General features: G+C 48.6%; 1 protein-coding gene across 1 annotated transcript in view; it reads left to right on the plus strand.

Moving 5' to 3' along the window:
* NPR1 (natriuretic peptide receptor 1) overlaps nt 1–14,497 on the plus strand; it is an 845,985-nt gene that overhangs the window by 30,206 nt on the left and 801,282 nt on the right. The gene's annotated exons all lie outside the window — the stretch shown is intronic.

Here is a 14,497-nt window from a genome sequence, read left to right on the forward strand (position 1 = left end):
CCCCTCCTGTGCATGGTTTGAGCGTGCACTGTGGGCGTTGGCTACAGGGACTGCTGCCATACCCTGCGCCCAACACTCTATGGGTGGTAAACCCCAACTGCCCACAGCCTTTGTACTTTGGCCAACACTCTGAAGGAGGCCAACACCCCCTGCATGTGACCATTGGATGTTGGCTACAGGTGGCAAGGCCCGGCATCTACCTTGTGGTGTGTGGCCAGCACCCACCGCACAATGCCTTTGGATGTCTCCAGCAAGGGTTGGCAACTAGGTCTATTGTGCTCGTGGCAGCTATCTCCTGCCATGGCTGGTAGCAAGAACTGGACTGCGGCGAGGGCCCGCTCCCAACCCTCTGTATGGCCAATGCCCTCATATGCCTAGTGGCCAAGTGGAACAGCAGTATACTAAATACTTTTATACAGGATTCATGAATCTTATGCTGGATTTGTGAATCCTAGACCTGCCTGGGTACTGCAAACCTGCAGAGAGTTTAGGGTTTGTGAATCCAGCATAGGATTTGGGAATCTCATGATAGAATTTATTTTATATATCATTTATTGCTGTAGTGGGTCCCTGTTGGCCCTCTCATATGATAGTTTCGCCCTGCACCCTTATGCCATTTTTCTTTTTCTCAACACAGTGCTCGGTTCATGTGCTGGGTAATGACAGCAGCAACAGATCTTTTTCTGTGATGGCCAGCTAGTAACAGCACAGCGGATTTGTGAATCGATAGCAGATTCACAAATCCACAGCAGAGTCAGAAATCTGCCTTGCATGTTGGGAGAAAAAAATCAACAAATTGTTCAGTGGGGTTGCATTCTCCCATTCACAGAAACCCCACTGCCATGCCACCATGCTCAGACTGGATGATGGAGGACCACCTCTCCCTGCTGTGTCAGGAAGTGCCCAAAGGAGCCATCGAGAGGATGCCGACATCAAAAGTTGATAATCTTTGCTATTCTAGCTACTTTTTGATGCCGAAAAAAAGACAGAGGCCTCTACCCTCTACTAGACCTGTGCCCTCTCAATTGTTTCCTTAAAATAGAGAAATTCAAAATGCTCATGTTGACTCAGGTCGTATCTTCCCAGGAAGCTGGAGACTGGATGGTAGCATTGGACCTGCAGGGCACCTATATGCACATTCCCATCCTGCTGGCCCACAGGCATTAACCACTGTTCATGATGGCCACAAGCACTTTCAGGTTGCTGTGCTCCATTTTGTCCTCACCAGTGCCGCTCGGTGTTACCAAAGATGATGGTGGTCGTTGCAGCCCATCTGCAGAGGTCAGGGGTCCCAGTCTTCCCCTATTTCGACGACTGGCTGTTGAAGGCGGGCTCCCCCAGACAGTGATCGCCCACCTCCAGACTACGGTGGACCTTCTGCACTTGCTGGGGATAACTATCAATTTGCCAAATTCACGCCTGGCTCCTTCTCAGATGCTTCCTTTCACCTGAGCTATTCTGGGCACAGTGGGCATGTCCTCTGGAGCGACGAGTTCAAGGATATTCGGGCTATGATTCCGATGTTTCAGCCCTATCCTGGATTTCAGTGAGATTGACTCTGATGCTGCTGGGCCTACTGGCATTGTGCATCTTGGTGGTGCAACATGTCCGCTGGCATATGCCGGCTCTGCAGTGGGACCTGAAGTCCTAGTGGGAGCAGCACCAGGTGAATCTCTCCGACATGGTCCAAATATCGGAGGAAACTGCAAAGATCTGCAGAGGTAGTTGACAAACTGCAATTGGGTCAGTAGCAGACCACTCTCCCTTCCCTATCCACAGCTGACTATGGTGACAGCTGCGTCACTTCTTCTTGTTGGTAGGGGCATCTGGGAGAGGTGGAGATCAGAGGCCTCTGGTCTACGGCAGATCCTCATCTCCTCATAAACCTGTTAGAGTTGAGAGCGATTCACCTTGCATTGGAAGGTTTTCTTCCTTCCATCAAGGGAAGGCTGATTCAGTTATTCACAGAAAACACCACTGCCATGTATGATTGCAACAAGCAGGAATAGGTGGAGTCACAGACCCTATATCAAGAGGCCATACGTCTCTGGACATGACTGGAATGTCAGGAAATAATTCTGACGTCCATCAATTGGCAGGCTCACTGAACACCAGAGCGGACAAACTCAGCTGTTGATGTCTCGTGGTCATGTGTGCATCTAGAAGTGGTGCAAAGTCTCTTTCACAAATGGAGAGAATCTTGCTTGGATCTAATCATCCCTGCTGAGAACACACAATGTCAGCACTTCTGCATCCTGGAGTTATCAAGGCGACTCTCGCTCGGAGATGCATTTTGTCTCAAGTGCACTTCAGGCCTCCTGTTCGCCTTAGCGCTGATACCACTCCTTCCCAGAGTTCTCAAGAAGATCAGGAATGACCGGGCTCAGGTCACTCTTGTGGCTCTGATTGAGCCATGAGCATTGCTATAGGGGGCTACATAGACACCCGATGATGCTCTTTCCCCTGTAAAATACAGAAAATGTCAGAACATAATGATGTCACATTTGGCCAGTGTATCGTGTTTGGGTTGTATTTGGTGCCCTTTAGATCTGTTTTCATTTTTGTTCTGCAGTCGGTCAAAAAAGGAGGGAAATGTCACTCTTAAATACACTGTTGTGGGTTACAGATGTGTCCCTTACTCAGTCCTTGAAGATGAGGTAAATCACAAGGAAATGAAACAAGCCTTTGATTATCAGACTTTTTCTAATACTCGCACAAAGATAAAAAATGATTTGCTTTCAAAAAAGTCACTTAATTGGCTAGAAAAATAATTTCTGAGGGAAGCCATCATTTTCCCTTGCATTTGATCTTAAACATGAAAGTGTCCGCATTCAATGGTGGGAGGCAGGCAAAACTCAGGGGCATATTTACAAGGCTCTATCGCCACCACAACGTCACTCTTAGTGGCGCTAGGGGTTTCACCTTATTTACAAGGAAGTGTTAAGGCACTTAACGTGACTTAACGCTGCCTTGTAAATAAAGCACCCTTTCACACTATACTTTGCGTGAAAGGGGAGGGCAATGGGTGATGTGGTGGGCGTTCCACCGCAACACACATTGATTTTGACGCTGACCCCTATGTACAAGGGTGGCGTAAATAGTTGGCAGCGCCAAAATTAAGACCAGGAAAAACCTGGTCTTAAACAGGTGAAACGAGGAGAAATGCTTTATTTCTCCTCATTTTTGTTTTTTCTATGTGTGCAGCATTGAGCGCAGCACACATAGAAACAGCAAAACGTCATTGGTTGTTTAAGTGCAGGAAGGTCTCCCTTCCTGCCCATCATTTATTTTTTTAAATGACGCTTTGCAACTTCTATGTGTGCTGCATTAAGCAGCACACATTAAAGTTACAAAACACCATTTAAAGATTGTTTATGTGCAGGAAGAGAGGCCTTCCTGCACATAAACAATCTTCCCACCAACGTAGGCACCCTTGCACTATGGTGCAAGCGTGCCTACGTTGGCACTAGGCTGCTAAATTTAGCACTAGCGCAGGGGGGAACACAGGGATGCACCATATTGTAGTAAATATGGTGCAGACCTGCGTTTCTGATTTGGTGGAGTGTGGCGTTAAGCCAAGGAGGCTAACGCTGTGCTCCGCCACTTCATTGTAAATATGCCCCTCAGTTTTTTCCTCGAACGGTCCGCTTGACACAGAAAGCTTCTCTTGTGTTTGCAAAGGTCGAGAGAAGTGAAAAATAAACATTCCGCACAGTGGTTTCGGCTGCTGCATAATGTAAAAGTAGACGTTCTATTTGGCCTGGCCACCTTGGCTTATCCTATCCTTTGACATGCGGTGGCCGGCAGGTAGAGCTGTACCCAAACAAGCATTGGTAAAGCTAATTAGTCTGGTGTCACCTGCCAGCCTTTTGCCTTTATTAATGCTTCAGGGTGTTTTTTTTTTTTGCTCTTTCATAGAGCGGGAACTCCACCTGAAGGTATTGGAGCACTTTACATGAGCACCAGTTGCGTTATAGACTAACACATTCATTTTTGTTTGGCGCGGGGAGATTAAGGGATTTGCCCAGAATCACAGAATGGTGAGCCGAGGCCTGAACCTGGTTCCCCAGCTCCAAAGTCAGCAGCTCTGGCTGTTACACCAATATAATTTTTTTTTGTGGCTATAGCAAAAATATTTTTTTAGACTCAAAGCATAAATTGCCAAATTAGTCCCTAGTCAAGTCAAGTCAGAAGATTTATATAGCGCGCTACATACCCGGAGGGTCTCAAGGCGCTTGAAGAAGGGTGGGGAGTTACTTGTCGAATATCCAAGTTTTAAGTTGCTTTCTGAATGCAAGATGGTTGTGAGTGAGACGAAGGTGAGTGGGGAGTGAGTTCCAGGTTTTAGCTGCGAGGTAGGAGAAGGATCTGCCTCCCATGGTGGTTTTATTGATGCGAGGTACGGTAGCAAGGGCTTGGTTGGACGATCGTAGCTGGCGGGAGGGGGTGTAGAAGGAAAGTCGTGTGTTGAGGCATTCGGGTCCAAGTTCGTAAAGTGCTTTGTGTGCGTGGGTTAGGAGGCGGAAAGTAATCCTCTTATTGACGGGGAGCCAGTGGAGGTTTTTCAGGTGACTAGAGATGTGGTCTTTACGCGGGATGTCTAGTATGAGTCTGGCTGATGCGTTCTGGATGCGTTGTAGTTTTTTCTGGAGTTTTGTGGTGATACCGGCGTATAGGGTGTTTCCGTAGTCCAGTCGGCTTGTGACCAGTGCATGGGTGACCGTTTTTCTGGTTTCGGTGGGGATCCAGCTAAATGTTTTTTGAGCATGCGAAGAATGTTGAAGCAAGATGATGAAACGGCGTTGACTTGTCTGTTCATAGAGAGTGAGGAGTCCAGGATGACGCCCAGGTTCCGTGCGTGGTCCGTCGGGATGGGTGCTTTTCCAAGGGCCTCTGGCCACCAAGAGTCATCCCATGCGGAGGGGGAGGTACCTAAGATAAGGACTTCTGTTTTGTCTGAATTCAGTTTCAGACGGCTGTGCTTCATCCACTCGGCTACTTCTTTCATTCCTTCATGTAGGTTGGTTTTGGCGGTGTTAGGGTCTTTGGTGAGTGATAGGATCAGTTGAGTGTCATCCGCGTAGGAGATGATGTTGAGGTTGTGTTGGCGTGCGATGGCCGCGAGGGGGCTCATGTATACGTTGAAGAGGGTGGGACTGAGTGAGGACCCTTGGGGTACGCCGCAGATGACTTCAGTGGGCTCTGAGTTGAATGGTGGGAGGCGGACTCTCTGGGTTCTTCCGGTGAGGAACGAGGTGATCCATTCCAGTGCTTTTCCTTGGATTCCGATGTTTCTGAGGCGCTGTAGAAGGGTGCTATGGCAGACTGTGTCGAAGGCTGCGGAGAGGTCGAGGAGGATGAGGGCGACTGTGTCTCCATTGTCCAGTAGGGTTCGAATGTCGTCTGTTGCTGCGATGAGTGCGGTCTCAGTGCTGTGTTTGGCTCGGAAGCCGGACTGTGAGGAGTCGAGGGATTTGTTGGTTTCGAGGAAGGCGGCGAGCTGGTTGTTGACGGCCTTTTCGATGACTTTGGCCGGGAATGGAAGGAGCGAGATGGGGCGGTAGTTTTTGAGTTCGGTGGGGTCCGCTGTGGGTTTTTTCAGAAGGGCGCTAAGTTCTGCGTGTTTCCAGCTTTCCGGGAGGGTGGCGGAGTTGAGGGAGCAGTTGATGACGTCTCGGAGGTGTGGTGCTATGATGGAGTCTGCTTTGTTGAAGATGTGGTGAGGGTAGGGGTCTGTGGGGGATCCTGAGTGGATGGAGTTCATCAGGCGGATGGTGTCCTCAGTGGAGATTGGGTTCCAGTCATTAAGGATGTTCAAGGGGGGTGAAGGTCCTGCAGAAGGTTGGGTGGGTTGGTCTCCGGGTCGGTTGTCGAAGCTGTTGTGGATGTCTGCGATCTTGTTGTGGAAGAACGAAGCTAGGGAGTCGCAGAGGGCTTGAGAGGGGGTAATGTCGTTGGAGTTGGCTGAGGGGTTGGTAAATTCTTTGACGATGTTGAATAATTCCTTGCTGTTCTGGGCGTTGTTGTCTAGTCGGTCTTTGAATGCGGCTTTCTTGGCAGATCGGATTAGTTGGTGGTGTATGCGGGTGGCGTTTTTGAAGGCGTCCCTGGTGCTGGTGTTTGGGTCTTTTTTCCAGGCTTTCTCGAGGGAGCGACAGAGTTTCTTCGATTTCTTAAGATCATCGTTGAACCAGGAGGCGTTTTTGCTGCCTAGTTTGATTTGACGTTTTTTCAGCGGTGCTAGGATGTCGGCGCTGTTGGATAGCCATTGGGTGAGGTTAATGGCTGCTTGGTCGGGGTTTGAGGAGTTGGCAGGGGGGTTTTGAAGAAGCGATGAGGAGATCTGGTCGATGGTGATTTTGTTCCAGTTTCTTCGCAGAGTAGGTTGAGGATGGTTGTGAGTTGTGGTCTTATTGTAGATAAAGTGTACGCAGCTGTGGTCCGTCCAGTGGAGAGTAGTGGTGTGACTGAAGGAGACATGTTTGCTGGAGGTGAAGATAGGGTCGAGTGTGTGACCTGCGATGTGGGTGGGCGTAGTGACAAGTTGTTTGAGTTCGAGGTTGGCGAGATTGTCCAGAAGGGAGGTGGCGTTGCTGTCATTGCTCTTTTCCAGGTGAAAGTTGAGGTCTCCCAGCAGAATGTATTCCTCGGAGGGGAGGGCGTGTGGTGTGATAAAGTCAGTGATAACGTCGCTGAATTGTGCACGGGGTCCTGGAGGTCGGTAGAGGAGTGTGCCTCTGAGTGTGGTCTTGGGGTCGGTGTGGATCTGGAAGTGAAGGTGTTCGGCGCTGGTAAGGTTGACGTCTAAGCTGGTTGAGATGCGGATGGAATTCTTATGGACGATAGCGATGCCTCCTCCTGTTTGGTCGGTGCGATCCTTACGGATGATCTTGTATCCTTCCGGGATGGCAATGGTGATGTCTGGGGCAGATGAGGCGTTCATCCATGTTTCTGTTAGGAAGGCGACGTCGGGAGAAATGGTGTCTAGTAGGTTCCAGAGGTCGATGGCGTGTCTGTGGACTGAGCGGGTGTTGAGCAGGATGCATTTAAGGTGGTTGGAGTCAGATATCTGTTGTGTGATCGTGGATGAGGAGTTTTTCTTGGTGCCGTCGAACTTGCAGGAGATGCATGTGAAGGGTCCATGGGTGTGTCCAGGAGCGGCTTGGGCGCAGTTGGAGAGTTGGCCGGCGTTAAGGGCTAGGAGGGTGGAGGCGTCGTATGTAATGCGGCAGGGCTGGGCATTGCCTGGACCAGGGGGTCTGGCGCTAGGCGCGGTCCTGGCGCGGACGGGCGTAGACGGGCTTACCTTTGGCGCACCTTTGGCGCGACTGGGGCGCGACCGCTGCGCGTGAACGCTGCGCGTTGGGTCATCTGTCATAAATGGGTAGTGGAGGGGGCGGAGCGTGGGAGGGGCAGCAGCTGGGAGGCGGTAGCGGGGAGGAGGGGCGGGCCAGGAAACTGCAACAAACAAAATGGAGGGTCAAAGGGAAAGTGAGGCAGGGGCAGCAAATGGACCAAAGCGCCTACTGTCCAGTCAAAGCGCCAGCAAGCACAGAGAGCCACAGCAACTGTCGCGCTGCAATGCAGAGCGGAGCGAGCGGCGCCAAAGGCAATTCCAGGTCAGTTTCAGAGCTCTCGAAAAACGAGCTGCGATGCAGGCAAACACAGCGCAATACAGGAGACACGCAGCGCTAGTAACGATACCCAAGTGCGACCAGCAGCACCCACAGTGCGTGAGACCAGGGGGTGAGGGAGGGAGCGACCGTTCAGGAACAAGTCCGGGCGGTCACAGTGGGTCAGAGGAGGTGGAGAGCCCTCTATTCGTGGGTGGGAGGGGCAGCAGCTGGGAGGCGGTAGCGGGGAGGAGGGGCGGGCCAGGGAACTGCAACAAACAAAATGGAGGGTCAAAGGGAAAGTGAGGCAGGGGCAGCAAATGGACCAAAGCGCCTACTGTCCAGTCAAAGCGCCAGCAAGCACAGAGAGCCACAGCAACTGTCGCGCTGCAATGCAGAGCGGAGCGAGCGGCGCCAAAGGCAATTCCAGGTCAGTTTCAGAGCTCTCGAAAAACGAGCTGCGATGCAGGCAAACACAGCGCAATACAGGAGACACGCAGCGCTAGTAACGATACCCAAGTGCGACCAGCAGCACCCACAGTGCGTGAGACCAGGGGGTGAGGGAGGGAGCGACCGTTCAGGAACAAGTCCGGGCGGTCCCTCACACTAAAGTAAACTACTCTTTGCGTAGATGTGCTTCTTGTGAAAGAGCAGAATACTGTTACTCACAGTGAGGGTGGAGTGGCTGATCCATTGTCCACAATATATGCTGTTGGGGGCAGAAGGAAGATGTGACTGACACAGCAACTGACCAATAGATGAAGAAGATTGGCTGACGTAATTTATGAATAAGTATGTTGCAAATATATAATGTTAGTAAAACCAAAAGGTCTTGACTATCACCAGGTCAACAAAAAAGTCCCACTGGCTTGCCCAGGATGAAGGGGAGTTAAAAAGACACCTTGGCCCAAGGTCTTGGATGCAGTACCATGAAACCACTGGCCCTGCACAAGGACTGTGGAAGAGTATTATGCAGTCTTGTCCTTAGCCCTCCAAATGTTGTCTGTGCGTTGTTAGCCCTTCTTTCCTGTTGTTTGCTTATGCCTTCGGTAGGGTGACCAGGCGTCCCAGATTTGCCCGGACGGTCCCGGTTTTTCAACAGTTGCCCCGGTATATTTCGGTAAAAGTGGCTCATGTCTCAGATTTTTGAGAGGTTAAACTGAAAACAGTGAGAGACACTTTTTTAGGTGTTCCACAGCAGGGCTAGTAAGCAGCTGTTATGAGTTAACAATTTAATTAACAGGTATGATGCTGGGTTTAAAAATTACATTTTCTTTATTTTCTTAGTGCCTCTTCTGTGCTTCTATGGGGATGAGGGCTGTCATTCTTTGCCACTTTATTGACGTAAATTTGTAGTCCTTCCTCTATTTTTGTGAAATGTCCCAGTTTTTGGGTCCCACGATCTGGTCACTCTAGCCTTCGGTAATGATGTAATATGTGATGTCACCACTGATGTCATTGATGATGTAATCGATTACCTACCAGCTAGAGGTCAGTGCAAGCACAAACTAGGAGCAGGGGCGGGTATGCAAGTGCTGAATGAGTACAAATACCAGTCATTCCTGCTTTAGTGTCTCCTCGTGGCCAAGGGTTGCTTTCTATTTTTTGAAAATATTACAGCCTCAGGCAGTTATCGTCCGAAATATTGCCTTACTTTTAGGAGTTATGAGAAGTTGGGTGACATGACAGGCCCGGACTAGTACAACAAATCTCAATAGTTCAGACAAGTTTCTGATGAGTATTAATGACAGGACATTAGAAGGAGCCACCTGAAATAGACACAGGAAACTGTTAAGGGAGGGGTGAGATTATTATATCAGGCTTACTTAGATAGTTGGGCATTAGCTCAGCTGTTTATGCCGAGGCTCAGATAGTTACATCACATCTCAGCTGGTTTAGCTAGGGCTCAGATGTTAGTTCAGGTCTTAGCTAGATACCTCAGGGCTCTGATGAGTCAGGAAGAGCTCAGAGAGTCAAGCCAGAGCTCAAACGGTTATAGCCGTGCTCAGATAATTACGCCAGGGCTCGGATAGTTACATCACATCTCAGCTGGTTACGCCAGGACTTAGATGCTACTGCAGGTCTTAGATAGATACTTCGGGACCCTGATGAGTTGGGAAGAGCTCAGAGAGTCAAGCCAGAGCTCAAACGGATACTACACGGCTCAGATGATTATACCAGGGCTCGGATAGTTACATTGTAGTAAATTACTTCTCTACTGTTCTCCACTAAATAGAATGTACCATGACATCATAGAATGCCTGGGTGTCTCTCTGGCTCACAGTGTCAGTTGGTGAACTCAGGCTGAGCTGCTTGGTGGGGTTACATCTGTACTTCCTATCGTCTCCTACTCATCTATCCTAGAAGAGAGCTACAATAAAGGATTATCTAACTATACAGCTGGACTCTGTATCTTCCTTTACCACATACATCATAGATCAGATAGTTATAATAGGGCTCAGATGTTACATTATGTCTTAGATAGTTACCCCAGGGCTCTGATGGGTAGATTTCGGATAGTTATGCCAGTGCCCAGGTATATAAATGGTTACTGCAGTGCTCCAGGGCTCGGATAGTTACACCATAGCTCAGATAGGTATAGTAGGGCTCAGATGTTACATTACGTCTTAGATAGTTACCCCAGGGCTCTGATGGGCAGAGCTCGGATAGTTACGCCAGAGCTCAGAGATGTAAGCCACAGCTCAAACGGTTACTCCAGCGCTCAGATGGTTACACCAAGGCGCAGAGGTTTACATGGGGGTTCAGGCACTTGAGCCTGAGCTCAAAAACTTGCCTCATGGCTCAAATGATGACATAAGAAATCTTATAGTACTTCAAGTCTAAGATAGCTGCATTAGACCTCAGGAAAATAAGTCGGAGCCCTGATAGTTTCATCAAGGCACCAATAGTAGTGTCAAGGCTCAGACACTTACGGCAGCGCCCTGCGGGTTCCAACAAGCGGAGAGGGTTATGCCAGGGCATGGTGGGCAATAACTGGACTCAGATATAGCATGGCAGCGCATGGCAGGGTTCACCATTTTCAAATACACTGAAGCAAAACTGGATCCAGGGCCAGTTTTAGGGTAGTGCGACTGGTGTAGCCGCACTGGGCGCTGACCTGGGGAGGGCGCGCTGACCTCAGCGGTCTGTGGCTAAAAAGGGTTAGTTTGGGTAGATGTACATTCTTATTAGTAAATCCAGCCTTTACCAGCGCTTTAAAACAAATTAAATATATGTGGGAGGGGGGTGATGGATAGATAAGGGGCACTCTTGCCAAGAGGTAGTCATTGGGGGGGCACCAAAACTGATTGTCACACAGGGTGCAACCAGCGCTAAAGCCGGCCTTGACTGGATCCTTAGAAAGAATCAAATAAGGAGTGTTTCCAAAGAGTTCCTAAATCTTTTAGCCTCTCTATTGGCCAAATGCACAAGGCTTCTAGGAGAAACCAGCATGGGATGCTAAAGATTGGCGGCCAGCTTGTGCTCGGTAGGACCAGGGTATCGCATAGACCACCAAGGCCTGGCTAGATTTTAGATTTGAAACTTGAGATGGGTTAGAGCGCTTGTAAACACTGCCTTATGAGCCAGGCACAACCCTTGATGTCATTCTGGCATGGATGTGCAACCAGTGCAGTCTACTGAGAATGGAAGTGGAGGAGATGGCTTCTTGCAGGAAGATTAGACGTGCCCTAGAAACATCATTCTGAAGAACCCGAGGCTTATGAAAGGGATTCCTTGGCACGGCAATAAGGAGACACTTCCAGCAGCAACTATTCATAGCAGTAATATCTGTTGCAAGGGTTTCTGTCTGCTTTTCGGCTAGAAACTAAGGGCACGATGTAGGTAATCTCAATTTACCGATTCTTAAATAGCAAATTTTACCGATTCGGTATTTAGGAATCAGTAAATATGATTAAGGGAAAAACTCTGTAAAATTTACCGATTCTGTAATATTCCTTATTACCGATTCGGTAATAAGGAATACCTTCGCATTCATTCCTATGGGCCTGGTGGCCCATAGGAATGAATGGGAAGCCATTCACTTTTACTGGAGCATATTGAAGGGTGGCAGGGTGTCACATTGACATCCTGTTGTACCCCTGAATCGTGCATTTGTGCACATGTGGCACACATACATGCCCTAAGGGCATGTATGTCTGCCACATGGCACTTTGAAAAAATGCAAATAATTGCTCTTTTAAAGGTATTCGGTATCTACCACCAACTTGTAGTTGGTGGTAAATAACGGATCCTTAAAGCAAAAATGCACTCACTTAAGTGCTACCTACATAGGTTTTAAGGATTCGGAAATGTACCGATTCCTTAAAATATGGAATCGGTAAATTACCGAAACCTTATTTACAGCCTCCTACATTAGGAAGGGCTAAATACCGGTCGGTAACAGGAAATTCACCGATTTTCGGCCGTTACCGACCAGTATTTAGCTACCTACATCTGGCCCTAAGATGCTTAAGATAAGGATTTGAGGAGGCTACCACTGAGTGTGGCTCTCAATGGACACATTTGTAACAAGGCAAGGGGTGAAGAGGTCTGACCCAAACCCCCTTTCTTTGTGCTGTGTTGTGCATGTTTTATTTGAGTACTGTGTTGACACGAGGTTTGCTAATAGATGATGCTGTCTGTGGCTAGATCAGAGAGGCATTACTCCCTCCTGGGGTGCGATTAAAGTGTCAGTCAGTCTAATTTGCTGATAGATAGTATTGAATTTTATAAATGTTATCGGAACAGCTCAGGCACGACGCTTATCCTCAGCTAGATGTGAGAAAGTACAGTCATTAATAGGGTACAGATCGTATATGTGTGGTAGGGGTCACACAGCTGTCTCAGAGGTGAAACGTGTAAGGCAGGGATCTGAAATACTAGGGTAGTAAGGGTGGTATGGGTTCTTGTACAAAAAAGGTAAAATCGGCCCGGGGTGGGTAGTTAGAGATGGTTAAAATGTGGTTTCAATGGGCATCTTGGTTGGAAGCCACTGTGCCTGCTGCAGTGGTGACCCCTTCTGCTCTGCTCAGATTGTCACCCCAGGGCTCACATCAGGACTCAGATAGTTAAGACAGGGCTCATAAGCTACCACAGGACCCAACTTGTGACAGGGATAAGATGGCGCTCAGATGAACAGAACACGGCTCCGACAGGGCTGAGATGGATTTGATAGGGCTCAAATGGGTTCAACAGAACTCAGATGGAGGTGCATGAGCTCAGATGGTCCCAAGGACTCATGATAGGGCATTATGGTTACAAAAGGCCTCACAACAGAACCCCGCCTTGATTAAGATGAGACTCGGCAGGTTACAGCAGGCCTAGGAACAGCCCAACGGATTGTTGCAGGGCTCAGATGGTCAGAAAAGGGTTCAGGTCATAATAGGGCTCACCCCATGACTCTGATGGTGACAAGACTGGGTTGGCCGCCTCAGTCCTCGGAAACCCAGGAAGAGGCTCAGTCGGTTACAGCAGGGCTCTTATGGTTACAAAAGGTCCAGGTGGCTATATTAGGGTTCACATGGTAACGACAGGGTTCGTAGTTACCGCAGAGCCTAGATGGTTACAGCAGGGCATAGAAGCCTTCAAGCTTGTTAATGGTTCCAACAGCGTTCACACAGGGCTCAGATGGTTGCAACAGGGCTCACAAATTTACGACAGGGGCTTGGATAGTTAAAGCAGTGTTCGTATGTTTAAGACAGAGCCCCGATGGATACGACAGGGCTCAGATGAGGTGGTTACTACAGGGCTCGGATAGTTATGGCGGGGGCTAGCAGGGTTCTGATACATAAGACCGATTTATTTTAACAAATCCTATGCACACACAATAGAGTACAAAAAATAGTAAAACACTGTTCTTGAAGTTCACAAATGAAGAAGACGTAGTCCTTAACCAGGTGTGGTTAATTTTTAATGCAGTGTTCCTGCGCAAAACCAGCCAACACGTGTTTCGTCCGTGGGTGGTAAGACCCTTGACTTCTTCAGGGCTGGAGGACAACATGGAAAGTGAATCATGTTATCAAATTGTCTGTTACGACAGTGATTGTACAGACAAAAAAACACACAACACACCCTTATAAAGAGTTATAGTACCAGGTGTGCTCAAACATAAGACCGAGCACGGATGGTTACAACACAGCTCTGATGGTTGACTATGCTATGGTTACAGCAAGATTGAGATGGTTGCGACCGGGTACAGTAGTTACAACGGTCCTTACAACCAGGTTTAGATGGTTACAACAGAGCGCAGCTATGACAATGGCGCGGAAAGGCAAAAAAGTGTTTGAATATTTAAGAGAGAGCTGAGATGGTTACAACAAGATTCAACTGGTTAGTTGGACCAGCGCTCAGATGGTTAGAGCATGGCTTAGATAGTTACAACCTGGTTATTGGTTAAAACAGGGCTCTCAGCGGGGTTCAGAGGTGGGCACCCAGTGGCTTGGCCCAGGTGCTGCCCAGTGGGCATCCTGTAAGACAGTGCAGCTGCTTAGAACATGTATACATCCTAGAGAGAGTCAAGAGATTGTGGCCAAGCACCATTGATCCCACCCCATAAAACAGATCCTTGCACTGAAGACCGCTTGTAATTATGTAATTAAAGACTGTATTTAAAATAACACAGTGTTCCAAAATACTTTGACTCTTGCTCAACGATTTCCTGCTGCTTCAGTGTTCACAAATAGCAAAATTAGTCCTTGGTTAAGATTTATGAGCTGGGCCTTGGTATGTGATGTGGGCTGCAAGCAGTCAGAAAGGCTCCCAGCACACAAATACCAAACTTCTGCTAATCTGGGCAAGTTTTGTAGGGTTATTTTTAGAAGCCTTGCCAACAGAATGATATGATGGGCTGTGGTCCAAGCTAAAATGCGAACCCTCAACCCACC

Source organism: Lissotriton helveticus, chromosome 12 (assembly GCF_964261635.1).
Source record: "Lissotriton helveticus chromosome 12, aLisHel1.1, whole genome shotgun sequence".
Lineage (NCBI taxonomy): Eukaryota > Metazoa > Chordata > Amphibia > Caudata > Salamandridae > Lissotriton > Lissotriton helveticus.